Source organism: Rhagoletis pomonella, unplaced genomic scaffold (genome assembly GCF_013731165.1).
Source record: "Rhagoletis pomonella isolate Grant_MI unplaced genomic scaffold, Rhpom_1.0 Rhpom_scaffold_00002, whole genome shotgun sequence".
NCBI classification, from domain to species: Eukaryota; Metazoa; Arthropoda; class Insecta; order Diptera; family Tephritidae; genus Rhagoletis; species Rhagoletis pomonella.
Window position 1 is genome coordinate 69,072,231 of NW_023458556.1, and position 13,572 is coordinate 69,085,802.

Genomic DNA, 13,572 nt, shown 5'->3' on the forward strand with positions numbered 1-13,572 from the left:
TAACTTTAACAATTTCGTCGCTGGTGGTGTAAGCAGGGCGAATTTATACAAGGTGGTGTTGATGGCGAATTTAGATTTTCGCCGCGGTACTTCTTAATGTCAAAATTTTGTGTTTGTTGTAATATGAATTCGCCTTGATTACAACAAACACTTCATTTTGACATTAGGAAGTACTGCGGCGAAAATCTAAATTCGCACCTTGTATAAATTCGCCTTGGGTGTATGTCTTAAGTACTTCGCTCATCAAAAGTTCTTCTTCGATTTGCATTGGGAATGGCTACCTCACTAACACGAGAAGAACATTAAGTCCCACTACGTCGGTACTTTCGGCAAGTTGCAAACGAAAAAATTCACAAGTTTTCAAACTTTTCATAAGTTCGTTCTCGACTGCCTCTAAATCGTGTTAATTCGCTCTTTGACAGTATGATTGTGAGGTTCCAAAGAATAAGTAACATATACACGTGCACGAAGCTGATGCGCTTGTCACGAGAACAGCCCAGACAGCAAAAAATCCGAAAACGGGAAGATATTAGATGAAACGCGGATTAGGTCCACAAAAGTATCGAAAAATATCTGATTAAATTTTTCGTTTACAAAACGTACTGGGGAACTACGCTTAAAAGCGAAACACACCACACAAGAGGCTTGACAAACCAAGCGTAATATTCGTTTGCTGCAAGCCATTTGTGTTGTATATGGCGTTTGACGAGCCGCTGAAGGTAATTTTAATAAAAATAAAAATTTTCGATTTTATGGCCGCCATTTGCTCGCACCAATAGTATAATGTAGCCCCTAGCGGCACCCCAGGCATACACTCGCGGCACCCACTTTGTGAAATTCTGCTCTATACCATCATTGGCATGCAAAATCTACGAATTTTTTGCATTAATATTAAAATATGTACTTATGTGTATCTACAAAGTACGTTTGTATATTCTAAAATGTACATAAAAACACAATTTTTTGTATTTCAATAACAATGGTTTTAATTTAAAACACATCCAGTGGTGCAGCTGTAATAGAAGGGTTGCGAGTCAAGATTTCACAGAAGGGATACAATACTTATGCCATTTCACGACTGAATTCAGCTTCAACTCTTAATCGTTGAAATTCGTTAGGTTAGTGTAGGTTTTAAGCAGGGACGTGAACCGGATGAAAAATTTGGTCGGTTCGGTTGAGCGGTTCGAACTGTTGTTGCACTTTGGATTGGTTCGTCAAAGCGGTTTTTTTGGTCTTTGAACCGGGGTTTCGGTTCGGTTTAACGGTTCGAAAAACCAAAAAATAAGGCCCAAATTTAAGTGTCAAGTGTCAAGTGCAACAACGCGCAAGTTTAAGGGTCAAGTGTGATGGGCTGCCTTTACATTTGACATTGTCACATGGTAAAAAACATGGTAGGTATTACCATGTTTAACAAAATGAAGAAAAAGTGGGTACATTTATCTATTGAAAATTTGTTGAAATTAACCTTTAAACCTTTACAGAAAGTGGTTCGGTTTTCGGTTCGGATCAAACATTTATGGAAAATTTCGGTTCGGTTAATGGTTCCGTTAATTAACAGAAAAAATCGGTTTTCCGGTTCAAACCCGGTTCGGTTCAAAACCGGTTCACGTCCCTGGATTTAAGGCAGGAGAACACTTTAATCATAAGTAATTCTTATTTATGAAACCACTAAAAAAGGTAACTGTTAGCTACAGCAAAAAACATTATGAGCCTAGAACCAGGCTTCGCAGGCTAAAACTGTAGGTTACAAAGAGCTTTTCCGGGTTGGTTAAAACGTGCGATGTTTAGACAGCAGTTTTAGAGTTGAGCCTGGCACGTATCGACAAAATTCTCTTTTTTTGATCGCTGTCGCATCGTATTCTCGAATTACCTAAGCAAACCGATACAAAAACCTTATCGAAATCCTCGTAAGAGAAGTTGGAAGGACTTCATCTAGTTGGTATCTGGAACCCGCCCCCGTATACGGTGGAGCCAAATTCAGCGGACCAATTGGAGGGAGCGGTCTTTAGTCTAACGAACTCTCTTAATGAATGTTACATTGTAACCTGTCCCAAGAGCAAACCTTTAAGACGACACACAAGGTGGCGGACGGCGAACCTAAGGCAGCTTAGGACTGCAGCTAGGAAGGCTTTCAATAGAGCGAAGTTCACTAAGGACGCGGAGGATTGGGACGATTACCGCGCAAATTCAACGAGTTTCTCCTTGCGGTTTCCTAGAAAAACCAGGAGGAGGGCACAACGAAGGCAGCCTTGAGACACTAGACCACCTGATGGATGTCCACTTCCCTGGGTGCGGTGACGCAGGGGACACAGTCACTCCTGCGACAGAACTCCCTAGTATCCATAGGCAAGGCAGTCCAATTGACAAAATCACCTCTGCATATAAAGTAGCTTGGGCTATCAGATCCCGCCAACCCTGCAAAGCTCCGGGTTCTGAAGGAATCTTTAGAGCCGTGCTACATCGAAAAAGTGCCACGGTAACTCCCTGACTAAGGAACCGCAAAGGTAGGTCGGTTAAAACAGCCCTGCACGAGATCGTTTGGAGTATATAGCAAGCACCTAACCACAAAGAATACGCGCTGGCAGCCGTTTTGGACGTGGAAGGCGCCTTTACCAATGTTAATTTGGCATCCATATACTGCTCTATCGTAACCGTAGGACTGGAGCCACTTATCACTCTCTGGATCGACAATATGTTAAGTACCAGAAGCATCAATGGCTCCTTGGAAATTGCAGAAGTAAGGAAAACAGCCACACGTGGAATCCGTCGAGTGGGGTGTTATCTCCCCTGCTGTGGAGCCTTCTGCTCCGCACATCGACAGTAACTGTTACTTTCAGGTCTCGGAAACTGAATTCTATCGAAATTTCGTTGTCAATTTTCTCGCCAGAAGAAACAGGGAAATTAATATTGCTCTCAACGGTGACGCATTACCCATTTTCATGGACGGCTCCAGAACTGTTGTCTTTTCTCAGGAGTTATATCTCAGAGGGTCCTATAGACTCCAAGAACACTGCATTGCATTTCAGGCTGAGATATATGCAATCTTCATGGTGGCAACCATGGTGAGCATGATCGACCTAGCTCCATCTAAACTTGCCTTCGTTGTTGACAATCAGGCGGCTATCAAAGCCTTAGGGGCGGCGAAGATTAACTCGATAAAGAATGCTCAAATCGCTACAAGCTTAACAATAACACATATTCAATCTTTACTGGGTCCCGCGGCATAGTGGTGCTAAAAACGGATCTTAGATGGGGCTTGTAGAAGCGATCCAGATCGTGAAACCTCCCCTGCGATTTCTGTGTCAAGAGAGTGACGAGGGCAACACCCAACAGTAGATCAGAAAATCTTCACATCTGCATAAAATCACGATCGCTCTGGCCACGGCTCGACGCACGAAGAACAAGAAGTTTGTTCATTTTATTTGGCTTTCAAAGCCAGACGTTGGGCTTCTCACAGCAATACTATCGGGACACTGAACCAATGGGAATATGGCCCAGGAAAATGCCTTAAATTTCTTGGGGACCATTTCTTCAATAACCTGAATACCTTGGGGAAAGCTTCACTGGAAGGACTGCTAGGATTCGCCAGAGAATAGAGTGGTTCAAAGATCGCCCCCTAGGCATCGCAGTGGGTCTTTGTGGTCTCTGCTCTGAGTGAACTCTTCTCAGTGCTGCCCGTTTAACCCGACATAGACAGCAATGTCGCAAAAGCTGTACACTTTAAGAGAAAGTGTTGAGATGACGCCACCTCGTCGTACTCTCCGCAACTGTAACAGTACAAATCGGATGTGATATTTCCTCTCCCTGGGTGAAATCCACTCAAATAACCTTTATTTTCAGCTTCAAAATACAAGCTTCGACAAGACATTATTTTAAAACCTGTACTTTATTCTTACACAGTTTTGTTATAGTATAGATTAAATAGTTTCTTTAAGTTGTAAATAAAAATATACTCACTTTTTTAAAAATGTAATTTAAAACTATGAATTTACTTTCAGTTGACAATAGCTTCCAATTTGATGCAACGAGAGATCTTTTGCGAGAACTGGACGTCAATGATATTGTTTGGATAGGTTTGATGCGACCGCAGAGCTCGGAACGTTTTATGTGGTCGTAAGTATTAAAAACTAAAATTAAAATACAGTAATGTTTTCAAAACTTAAAAACACATCGATTTACACTATAAATCAGTCATACTCTTTATTTGTTTTCCCCACACAATTTTTTTTCCTTGAACAAGAATTTTTGCAATATTTAAAAAGTCCGCTCACAAAAATGTTTAACTAATTAATATAACCACTGAGGATCAAGCCAAAGAACAAGGCTTAGGCAAATGGTAAAAAAAAAATGTTTGTGAAAAGTGCTGAAAAGTGATTTATTTCAAAACTGCGTTTTTTACAGCTTTTGGTAGGTTATGTTAAAATATACTTTAACAAACACTTGATTTTTAAAAATACTACCTGCTTTTGATACTCTTTTTATAATTTTGGGATGATGACAATTTTGAATAAAAACTATTGATTTGATATGATAGCCAATTTGTTTAAAATAGTAACACTCTTTACGCCAAGGGAAAAAATCCAAATAATTTCAAAACACAAGAAAAAATCAATATGCTCTCGAAACTATGGGCCAGATACATTGAAACTGACTGCGTAATGTAGAATAATAATACATGTACCAAATAAAAAAGAAAATTCTGTAGAGTTAAAAACATTTTATTTGTCAACACTGTCCTTAGCCCAGTAAAATTAGATCAAATTGGTAAGAAAAAAACAAATTTTTTTAAGTAGCGACCTTTTGATGCAGTTAAAATCTATTTGGCAAGTAGATCGCTTATCCACAGTCTTGCGCCTAAATTCCATAAGGGAACATTCCGCCATCTTGGATTTTGTTTTTTGGGCTTTTTGCGATTTTCAAGCTTATTTTGCATTTTAAAATAATGGTTAAATAACAAACTTTAAAGAATTTAATTTCCCCCAGTTTTTACGTATTAGATTTAAAAAAAAATAATTGTTTTTGTAAATATTTAGCAAAAACTGCGAAAAAATTTTACATTGCCACGGTTTTCGCCATTTTTCAATAATGTCTTTTGAAAATACGTAACATGTTCATAGACCAATGGTGTAGAGAATTTCATTCTGTACGGATTTTTTTTTTTGTATTTGATTGGGCCGAGTTCCTATTGAAATTGTTTGCTTTGTTTTTTTTTTTGTGTACGACGCTTCAATCGCAACCGGGACCGTGGCAGACATAGCGATGTAAGGATATCGGCGTAAAATTCATTTCCACATCACGTCAACCGGTACAGTACGATGGCCAAAACTCTATAGGACGGCTTACAACGATTAAGGTCTTTGAATGATCACATAGATGAGAAAAAGTCTAATTTTACTGGCCTATTCGGTGTAATCTGGCTTTTAGTTTTCCGTCATTTTAGGTTTCGACATTTTTTACATATCGTACAGATCCCTGGTTTTTATTCTACATATGTATGTGTATCCAATGGCCCACTATCAAAAAATAATTTTTTTTCTACAAACAACAATTAATGTATCGTGTACCTCAAACCTACAGCATAACAAAAACATTCTAAGCGTTATTGCATCTAACGGACATATCCGTACATAAATATGAACTTACATAGTATGTACAAATGTATCCGCACCTCACTGTCGTTTATCTTCGAAAGCGATTCATGCCCACGGTCGTATTCACAAACACGTTCCAACACACAACTGCTTGTATGTTTCAATTTATGTACGTAGTATTTTTATCAGGTCATGCCCCACCATTAATGTTTTCGATTTAAATCCGCTGTAAAAGCGTTGCATTTTCTAGACACAGTTGTTGCAGGGGGAATTCATTGCACTGTCCGCCTAAAAGTAGACCTCAATTTATGTGCTTTCTAATAGCACGTGCGTAGGTACACACACATGTTTGAACATGCCACTGCACCTATTCTGCTGCCTCACTATAAACTTAATTTTCCATCTTGTTTCTACTTCATCTTCTTCTCTATTTTCAGCAACTCCCGCCCACTGGTCACCGACACTGGCTACTGGGCCGAATCGTTGCCACTAATGGATGCACCACTCTGCGCCGTCATCGATCCCATACGCGATTATCGCTGGCATGCGTTGCGCTGCGGCGGCCCCGAAACCGCATCGTTCCTCTGCGAAATGCCGGGTAAGTGTATCTGTGGTTGGGTAGCGCAGTCCACAACATGTGCCGCAAGTAAATGTTGGCACACTTAATAGTACGCCTATATATACATATATATGCCTAGGTGTGTTGTCTATGTACATAAATACACACATACATATATACATATGTTCGGTGCACTTAATGAAAATTCAACATTTTCGTTGCTCTACTTTCGCGTTTTTGTTGCTAGTTTTAATAGTCTTGTTCACTTCGATTTTCGTTTGTTGCCATTTCAGTGCCTTCCTGGGCTGATGCTTGCATACTTAAGGATATGCCTAATCTAACTATGCAATATATGGCCGATACAGCGAGCATTGAGTTGATACGAAATTGCGCAGAGGAGGGTCTATTAAAGCAGTCTTGCAAAGGAAAGCTGGTAAGTGGAGGGAGAATGTTTTAAGTTAGGCTAAGATGTGATAGGTTTCGCACGACTTCAACTACGCGTTATTAATTATTCTTTCGGATTTAAAAAAGAAAACCAAATATGTACCAGACCTAGATTAACAGTCCTTTCAGCCAGAAATAATTTCCTACCGCTTTGGTTGGATCTTGTTGACTATGTACACTTACTACCAGTATACAAAAAAACTTCATGTAAAACATATGCATGTTTACTCATATAAATGTTTGTTTTCCGCTTCTTTAATATAATGTGGCACTTATTTAACAGTTAGTAGATACTTCTCCTATTTCAGGGTACTGAAAACAGAGATTGTCTAGAAGTACGCCAAAGAAAATGTCCGAGCGAGTCACAAATTCATTAATATATTAAAGGTTATACTTATGGACATACATTAGTGAAAATATCAACTTATATATAATAAAAAAGGCATCCTTATAGACTCCTGAATAAATGCCCCATACATCCATATTAATTCGTTGACCGACCGAATTCCTACTAAACTTGGAAGTCAAATAGTTCGTAGGGGCGGCGTTTTTCACGTTTTGCGGAAAATATTATTTCTCTGTCATATACCTTTGGGATTCTGTGACTGGGGCAAATAGGCACTTTACGCCTTCTAGTTGTTTACTAAAGCGATGCTATTTCTAGAAGTCGAGAGGGAATCCTTACGCTTATGTGGTTACTATAACAGTCCATTTCCCCGCTAACCGCTAAAGTACTTCTGACCACTTTGGCTACCTTAGAAGTACTGTGGAGAACAGATTAAAACCCGACTTACTGCATACAAATGGAAAAATATGTCATCCAAGCAGCGTCTGCGATAAACCCTGTTTTAAAACCACATCTTCCTCGTGAATAAATAACTCTGTGCCTTCGTCTTGACTTGTGGCTCCGACTCAGCCGCTAAACTTAAACGTAGAATACGTGATATTATTAAGATTACATTCATGTTATAAATGGTACATGAAATATTCGTCGTTGTGGGTTATTTATTAACTGCTAAAATTTCCCTTATGTAAAGACACTTTGGCAGGGACTTTTATTTTTTAGTGCCTTAATTTGTGGGTTATGCGTTCCTGGGTAGCCGCGCTCTAACACTTATTTTTCCTCCTCCAGCGATAAGTGTCCGTGTCCAACAACAACGGAAAAAGATATGTAAATAACCATTTCCCAATGAGAGGAGCACACATCTACAAAAATAAAACACCTGTTCTGTTTTGTGTGAACCAGGTAACTAGTTGGGCGATAAACGGCAAGTCAGAAGTGGTCTTGTTTGACAGGAAGTACAAGATACCCGTTATGGCTCCCTTCTCGAGTGGGAGTGCTCGTTTGCGGCTCTCAGACAGGGTCAAGTACTTTAGCTTGATCCTGGATAGTAAGCTGTCGTTGAAGTGTAATATTGAGGAAAGAAGGCGTCGGTTGCCTTGTACTGGAGTATGGGAGCTATCTGTAAAAGGTGACGTCTGTAGCCTAAAATACTTCCTTAGCTCTATGAACCCAGATTTATGCCTATCACATTTCACGGAGCCCTTGTCTGGTGAAACTCACTAGAAAACGCTAAACTTGTAAAGCGACTGGAGCGTTTACAGCGGGTAGCCCTTATTGCAATTAGTAGAGCTTTAGGAACCACATCTAGACTGGCCCTTAACGTCATGCTGAACATGACAGACAGAATTGCCGCAGCACGAACTGCTATTAGGCTCAGGGGAACCGGGTGGTAACACTGGGTGGAGTTCTGGAGGGCTTTGGCTTTGCCGTGAACACATAGATTACAGCGCTTCTGAAATAGATCCCAGAAGCATCTCATGAGAGGACTAGGTAGGGCAGGGTTACTCGAACAAGGAAGCGGTAAACTTCTTGACGGACGGATCAAAACATGGAGACAGGGTTGGTGGAGGTTTCTTCAGTTGGAAACCCTCCACCAGAACTATTTTCAGGCTTCCAGACTTCTTCAGTGTCTTTAAGATGGAAATAGCTGCCATCAAGGAAGTGGTAGTGGTAAAGGGTATGATGGTGCGCTCGAAATCGGTAAGGGAGCGTCTGACCTCTCTATCAATCGCTTCGGAGTTCTTCTTTATAGGGCTAGTTTAGGAGCCGAACCACAGTGAAATCGCGGAAAACTGCGTGGGAGGTAACCTGGCGTCGGAAAAGCACCCTAAAAACATTATCTCCAGATAATAAGCAAGTAGGAATGCATCTGTCCCCCTGCGATACACTCTTGGATGTTCCAGTGTTAACTCGGCGAGCGCTAGAATAACACGCATACTTCGTTTTCGCGATAATGCAATTGCGTACTCTACTGAATACCTAATAAAATAGAGAAAAGAAAGCATTGTTCCTTTTGTAACATAATAAAGGAAAAAAGAGTTTCTCTGCTGCAGAAGGTGTTTTTATAGGGCACTTTAAAATGCTTTTTGCAGCGGAAGACACGAGTGCCCATCGTTATCCCTTAAAGGTGTCAAAAAACACGTTACCTAAGGGCTGTCAAGGGAAGGGAGGTGGAATCATCTCCACACTTTCTTTTAGGCTTTCCAACCTTCGGGAGGCTAAGATGGAAGCATTTTGGCTCGCACTTCCTAACTATCACTGAGCTCTCAGGGATCGAAATTAGCCGCATTCCAAATTTGGTAGTCGGCTCGCGGCATCTCGCCGACTAAATTAAAGGCATCCATTCAGTTTTTTCGTGGTATTACAATGGACAATCTCTCCATTGTCTAATTGTGTCCCTTGCCTGGGGTACCCACTTTAACCTAACCTAACCTAACCTAACCTGTACTTCTTTCAGCTATGTAATAGTTGGTCACATTAGACATCCATATCAGGATATATATTGCAGTTTTCCGCTCTTATTTAAGTCGAACCTTCCTTTTGAAAACCTCCTACATGATAATTGATTTTACTTAAAAATAATTTTAATTTAGTTTTTACAGCTGGAAACTCTTTTTGAAATTATTGCACATCAACATCCACACCAGGGATGTTGCGAATACTTGCATCCGTACTCCTTGTGCGAATGATTCGCATCATTTTACACATTCGCATTCGCATCAAATGATACGATACATGGGCAGAGTCCTCTCTATATTGTTGAAATGGCTGTTTAACCAGGGTGCGGACAGTAACCGGTGTTGAGACAGTTTCTCAACGGAACGATTTTCTTAGAATTTTGAACGAAAAACTGCGCCAGCTGGATGTGAATTCAAGTTTTATTTTGCATAGTTTCAACATATGTAATTATACATGTATGTATGTAAAAATTCCTATTATGGATATATAACTTAAACAAAATCAATTTGCGGAATATGATATGGTTAAATTATACAAACTTTAAGGTATGAAAACCAAAACGTATGAAGAGATCTCGTTTAATTGCTTTTAAGCTACTTTATGCACAAACTAGCTAATGTACAATTCACGAATCAATTGGCGCAATTATAGAACTCGTCTTACGGCTCGTGGCAGAAGTCATTTCAATTTATCCATAAAAAGAAAGGACTAGCGGCCGCTGTGGTGTAGGGGTAAGTAGTGCGCGCGGTTTTTTCTTAACAGCGGTCGCCCCTCGGTAGGCAATGGCAAACCTCCGAGTGTATTTCAGCCATGAAAAACAGCTTCTCATAAAAATACAATCGCCGTTCGGAGTCAGCGTAAAACTGTAGGTCCCTCCCCTTTGTGTGACAACATCAAGGCACACGCCACAAATCGGAGGAGCAGCTCGGCTGAACACATATGCGTAAGCGCCAATCTATTATTATTATTATATATTTTAGACAGTGGCGGCAACAGCCGGCTTTAGCTTCACGCGCTAAACGGTTAAGTACTATATCAAGCAACATTGATGGGCCTTCAACAAGTATTGCTAAAAGTATTAAAAGCAACCAAGAAATAATTTTAGATTGGAATGGAGACATTATAAAATGTGAAGTTAAAGCTCAATTGAATCTTAATAAAAAACGAGTACATTTCGGTGAAAATCCTCTCAATTGGTGGAATACTAAACTAAAATGCGACAAATTGACAGATCGCCCGAAAATATTTGAGCGCCCGCCAGCGTTCCAAGTGAAGAAATCGCCACATGGGAGAAAAGGCAACAAAATTACTTTTTTGAAACATAGTATGTCCCTTTTGAACTTTGACTACTAGATTAGAACACTATATACTCGTTCAATGTTCTAATAATTTACAAAATTTTTAAGAAATAAAACCGATGTCTTAAGTTGATTGCAGCTTTTTTAAGGTTATTTTTAACATTCGCATTCGCACATTCGGATTCCGAAAATTCGCATTCGCATTCGCGAATGTGATAAATATGACATTCTAAACATCCCTAATCCACACAGTTATGGCACATCCACAGGCCAAGCCCTTTAATTTGATACTTCATTTTGCAAAATTGAACGAACGGTACAGATCTGATATGTCGAAAAAGTTTTCGCGTATTATGCATTTATATTTATATATTATATATATAAAGATTACTAAAATAAAAACAGATCCACATTAACTGCAATCAACATATGTACGTATGTACTTATTTACATACATACGCTGCGATTAGGTTATAAATATTGCGCCATCTGTTGCTCAAAAGTCGAAATACCTACACACACATTCTTTTTGTCTCCTTCCCTCACTTCCAGCGCATGCGCGTGTTTGCAAAATGATACCGAAGAGATTTTGTACGGAAAATCATTTATGCTCATATATTTGAATAAAATAGACATAGGTTGAAGATATCAACCAAAACTTCCGATATACCAAACGAAAGGAATAAACTTGAGTTTTGGATTAAAGAAAATAAATCGGTTCTCGAGGGGTTCTCGAGCATTTTTTCAACAATTTTTTGCCTTAGAATATTAAATGATTGTTTAATTTATATAAAATTTGTATACGATAACATTTCTATTGCTCCTACATCCCGAAAACGAAAGCTCAAAATTTACCCCAAAATAAGCCAATATTTACCGTTGTTTCTACAACATAAACCTAATTGGTTACTTACAAAATGAATCTGTCTTTAGGTTTGGAATTTTATCTTTGATACTTTTCTTTGAAATCGCTTTATCAGTTCTCGTACAATACGCGTTTTCGTGAAGCTTTAAAAGTTACAACTACAACATGTGAGCATAGCCTCCATATCGAAACGTTAAGCGTATTCTCCATCAAACAGTTTATCGATAAATCAATTTCGCCATAGCAACAACAAAAGATCATACCCAAAGCGTACATGAATATCCGCAATAAAAACTCAACCAATAACCAACCACGATAGACCATGGCTTAGCATATAAAGCGCATGTGATTTCCTCATAACACCCTCAAATAAAGACAAGCTGTAAACAATGGCATCCAAATAGAGCCTACACAGAACACGTAGCTAACACTACATGGCATTTTTAAAAAAGGTAGCGGATATCGACAGCACAAGGCCTTTAAAAGCGGCGTGCACCATAATGCGCCGACACCCTTTGAGGATTAATAATAGGCTTCAGTGTCCAAGTTGTCTCTCACTTATCTGCAAGGCGAGACAATTGTAATCTTTCCACAAAGATTATGTGCGTTCCCTGCGTCCGCAAGCCCTCGAGGGAGCGTCTATCGAAAGTAATGAATTTTACGAGTAATCGAAGTAAGAATTATATACAAATCTTAGGTTTATTAAACACCACTTCCAGTAAGTAAGAGGTAGAGAAATTATCAGAAATAGGTCGCCAGTGAAACCAGTAAAAACTTGTAAAAACTCCAAACTTACGCCACTGTGGCACTTTTCGATGGTTAAGTTTTGGCGTGCAATTTTTATTTGCCTGGAAATATCTCTCATCGAGAAAGAGAAAAATCAACCAACACCAAAACAAAAAAGATTTATTTTGGAAGTCAACTATTCACCAATACTTTAATTTTACTGATTTTATTTTGACCAATCTTAAATAAGCATTGGTAAACAAAACAAGTAAAAAAGTCAAAGTTCGGGCGGAGCCGAACATAAAATACCCGACGCAAGTATTGAATATAGTTTTTTCATCTTTCCGAAAACAATCACTACATGGAAATCAGGGGTGGTTTTACCCTTATTTCCACCATCTTCGATAGAACGTTCAGTTAGACATAATGAGATAAACTTATATAGTTATACATATATATATAGCCCATTTACCAAAATTCTATAATAATGCTACTTCTTTTCACGGAATTGTTGTATCAATTTTGAGTAAATCAGCGACCATAAATTTCGAAATATCGCAGTTTCAAGCATTTCTGAAATTTACCGTTATATGACATTTACCGTTATATGGCGTAATTTTAGTCCGATTACAATAATTTCAACGGTTTGATTTGATGTGGCAAGCACACTAATAATACCGAGTTTGGTACAAATTGGTCAAACGGTTGCCGAGATACACATATGGAGTCTAAGTGGGTGATGCCGCGCCTGTTTTCCGAAATTTTATTATAAACGTATTTATTGGTAATGAGTTATTGCAAGCATCATTTTTTTCTTCTAAAAGTCATTGTAAATATCAATTTTGAGTGAATAAACATTAGTAGTTGCTAAAATATCGCAGTTTTCGTATTTCTGTAAACTACCGTTATATGGGAGGTAGGCGCGGTTATTGTCCGAAAATAAGTAAACCTGCCAAGTATCGTTAAGATATCTCAATTTTTACTCCAGTTATCGAATGCAAAGGCGGACGGACGGACAGACAGTAACCGCTTAATCGATTTCTTTATTCATTCTGATCAATTATGTACACATTTGTCTATATTTATCTCAATTCGTTTTGGCTATTACAAACCACCGTTATGTGAACAAAGTTGTAACACCCTTGTGCACATGTGCGCTCGGGGATAGAAATTTGTTTGCAAGCACGAAATCAAAAGTGTTTTTGAACTATGTAAAATATGTATGTAAGTTTGTAACGGGTGATTTTTTAAGAGCTTGATACCTTTTTTTTTAAAAAAAACGCATA

At 38.9% G+C, this 13,572-nt stretch overlaps 1 protein-coding gene across 1 annotated transcript in view; it reads left to right on the forward strand.

Annotated features, from left to right (window-relative positions):
- The window catches only part of LOC118734022 (mucin-5AC), a 189,883-nt gene that overhangs the window by 169,094 nt on the left and 7,217 nt on the right, over positions 1-13,572 (forward strand). The window lies entirely within an intron of this gene.